The sequence below is a fragment of the Callospermophilus lateralis genome, chromosome 11 (genome assembly GCF_048772815.1).
Source record: "Callospermophilus lateralis isolate mCalLat2 chromosome 11, mCalLat2.hap1, whole genome shotgun sequence".
NCBI classification, from domain to species: domain Eukaryota; kingdom Metazoa; phylum Chordata; class Mammalia; order Rodentia; family Sciuridae; genus Callospermophilus; species Callospermophilus lateralis.
In genome coordinates this window covers 93,722,470-93,726,308 of record NC_135315.1, presented here as the reverse complement: position 1 = coordinate 93,726,308, position 3,839 = coordinate 93,722,470, and positions in this window count along the sequence as shown.

Here is a 3,839-nt window from a genome sequence, read left to right as displayed (position 1 = left end):
AAAAAAAAAAAAGACTTTGCTAGATATTCATAATCAAAGCCCCAATTATTGGAGAAAGTTCTAATTGATAGGCAGGGGAGTAGAAAAGCAAAACCATTGGAAAAGTAAGAGGGTATTTGCAAAATCGTGAAAGTATAACTATAGTCCTATCACAGAGATAAGATCTGAGCCAAGTTCTCAGTTTGTCCCTCATGAAAATAAGACAAAATGATCACTTAACATACATGCCCTGTGGAAGCTCTCTATGGTTCATTGTTAAAATAACACCTCGTTCAGGGTAGCTCGCCAAGGGAGCTGTGTGTGTGTTTTAGAGCTTAGAAAAGAATCCAGTTGGCATCTGAAGCAAAACTGGGGAGATTATGGCGATTTTGTAAATCAAGAAGAATTTATAGTGGGAAATAGGGAGCCATTGAAGAGCTTAAAGCAGGAAAACAATGCCATAAAAGTTGTAATCAAGCAAGATTAGTCTGGCAGTATTAGGGCAAGATCTATCTTAAGTGCCTTACGTGGAAACAGAGATAGAATTAGCAATGAGTTAAAAAACCAGAAGAAGAAGAAAAAAAATCCTATCTCTTCTACTTTTAGTAGGTAGTTAAGGTAGCACATAGACTGGGAAGTCCTCAAGGAGTCTTGCAAAGCTTTCTCAGTTCATTAAGTTAAATTACCTATTTGCTCTCATTCGATATTCATGAGTGTTAAAACAAGTCCTGCAGCCCAGGGAGTCTCCAAGCAGCCCAGGGACCTCTTGAACATTTCTTTTCCTACCGTTCCATGGTTGCAGTAAATGAGCACTATCAACCAACAGCCCAGATACCAGTTTGAACCTCCTGTTGTCCCCCTTTTCTGGAACAATGGAAATCTCTTTCATTCTTATGGGAATAAAAGAATAGGAGCTCATGTCTGCTAACTCTCATTCAAAAGTCATTAGACAGCAGTAAAAAAGGCAGCCAAGGAAACCAAGATGAGGAGGAGCTCATGCAGGCTTGACACATGAAGGAAATTTACTAAATGTAATGGTCAGAGTTCATCCGTGGGATAGATCGGATCTAAAAACTTCCAGCCAAATCGTGTTTGTCAAGCAGCAGGCGTTCTCACCCGGAACACCTGTCCTGCTTGTCTACATTATCTATGGCTTACCCAAGATCCAGCTCACATCTCCACTCATTGGTGAATCCTTCTGATCTCATATCCTCACAGCAATCTTTGACCTTTTCCACTGTAATAGTTGTTGCCTGCACCACAAAATAGCATCTAGCTTGTGTTTCTTGAATGTTTATGTTTTCCTGGGTGAATTCTTTGTCCGACCAGACTATCAGGTTCTTCCAAACAAGATCTGTGTTTTAGATGTCATTCACGCTCAGGAGCATATGAAAAACAGAAGAATGTTGAGTTTAAATTCATTCTCAATAACCCTTGATTCCAAAGTATGCCCATCATGGTGAAGGTCATTTCATGTCTCCCAAGCCCCAGACCCAACCATTGGTCACTCACTCTCAGCAGATGCTCAGCAATTGCTCCTTTCAGGAGCAGTCACATGAATTAAGTGACCACAACTTCCTTCCTCTCTACTTTACAATCCTTATCTTTCCTTCCCCGCTTTCTTAGAAGAAAGTTTGTTCCGGATTGGGAAATCAGACCGCTTCCTTTTGAAATTTCCTTCAAGAGTAACCCTGTCTTTTACCTCAACATCTTCAATCCATCCTTCTGCTTCAAACATCACAAGTTTCCCCTGAACCCACCATTTCCTAGTGTTAGTGCTCTCACTGTTTCCCAAAAAAATATTTCCCCCCAAATATATTTTTACAAATAGTATGACTCCTCTGTCCTCTCATAGAAGAACTTTGACTTTGGTTTAATCTTGGGTTTTTCTAATATCAATTATTTGAAGCTAAAGGAATAGGAGCTCATGTCTGCTAACTCTCATTCAAAAGTCATTAGACAGCAGTAAAAAGGCAGCCAAGGATACCAAGATGAGTTAGGGGCTCATGCAGGCTTAACACGTGAAGGAAATAGATCTGCCAAATGTCAGGGTCAGAGTTCATTCATTCTTTTAAGATTTCCAGTTCAAGCTCAGGAGTTCTATGATTCATGCCACTGGAGGGGACTTGCTGTTCAGACACAGAGAAAGAACTGATTGTCATTGTCACTGGAGCTTCTTCTCAAGGTACACTGTTCCCTGAGCAGAGAAAGTATAGAATAAATGTTTGAGTAGGCATTTGAAACTAGGGTTTCACGTTCTTGTAAGGTAGGTCAGTATTGTTAACGTTGAGATGAGTTATCTGCAGGTAAGCAATCGTGTAAGTTCAACAGTTAGGAAAAAAACAAGAAGAAAAAAGGACTGGTGACATAATGTTGGGAAATGACAATATGAAAGGGAAAAAATTGAGGAGGGTAGTGAAAGATGGAGAACAAAATAACATTGGGCTGGGGATGTGGCTCAAGTGGTAGCGCGCTTGCCTGACATGCGTGTGGCCTGGGTTCAATCCTCAGCACCACATACAAACAAAGATGTTGTGTCCGCCGATAACTAAAAAATAAATATTAAAAATTCTCTCTCTCTCCTCTCTCTCTCTCTCTCTCTCTCTCTCTCTCTCTCTCTCTCTTAAAAAAATAACACAAGGAAAAGGAGATGGAAAAAGAGTCGAGAATCAAGCATATAAAATGTTCCAGAAATATTTTTAAAAAAATGAGACTTATGAGAAAAAAATAAAAGTTTGGGTGCTTATGTTATGGGTTTTTGTTGTTGTTGTTGTTGTTGTTTAGTGCTAGGGATTGAATTCAGGGCCTTGGTCATGCCAAGTACACATGCTACCACTGAACTATATCCAGAAATGATGCTTCTTAAATCATAAAAAGATTATTATTCATTGTAAAAAAATTAAAAATTACAAATAATCAAAAGAAATAAAAACCAATAGTCTATAATCTCATCATTCAAAGGTTAAGTTAAATTACAAATAAAAAAGGAATACTTCACTCATACTTATCTTCTCTAACTTTATCCATTTACCTGCCAAATGCCATGATTTTATTCTCTTTTATTGCTGAGTAATATTCCATTGTGTATATATGCCACATTTTTTTATCCATTCATCTATTGAAGGGCATCTAGGTTGGTTCCACAGTTTAGCTATTGGGAATTGTGCTGCTATAAACATTGATGTGGCTGTGTCCCTGTAGTATGCTGTTTTTAAGTCTCAAATAACCAAATGACAAATGTTTTCTTTGATATAAGGAGGCTGATTCATAGGGGGATAGGGAGAGGAAACCTGGGAGGAGTAGACAAACTCTAGATAGGGCAGAGGGGTTGGAGGGGAAGGGAGGGGGCATGGAGTTATTAATGATGGTGGAACGTGATGATCATTACTATCCAAAGTACATGTATGAAGACACGAATTGGTGTGAACATACTATGCATACAACCAGAGATATGAAAAATTGTGCTCTATATGTGTAAAAATCATTATAATGCATTCTGCTGTCATATATAAAGAAAAATAAATAAAGTTATAAAAAAGGAATGCTTCTAAAATATGAGTATACCCCAAAAGTTACACAGGGCATACTTATAAGAATCATAATTAAAACCCTATCTGAAAGTCAAATTAAAGTGGACATCTTGCATTTATTTGGCAACCTCAGTTAGAGTTCTGGGACTCTAACTGAGGCAGAGTCTGAAGAAGCTTACAGAGCTGCTACCTACCCACAACACAAGGTCCTCACTTGGTTCCCCCAACCTCACCAGACACCTTGGTGCTGAAAGCAGACTGCCGCCATCTTGGCTCAACATTCTCGTCATATTAGGTGGAGGCAGTGCCCAGATTGGATCTCCAGGGCCC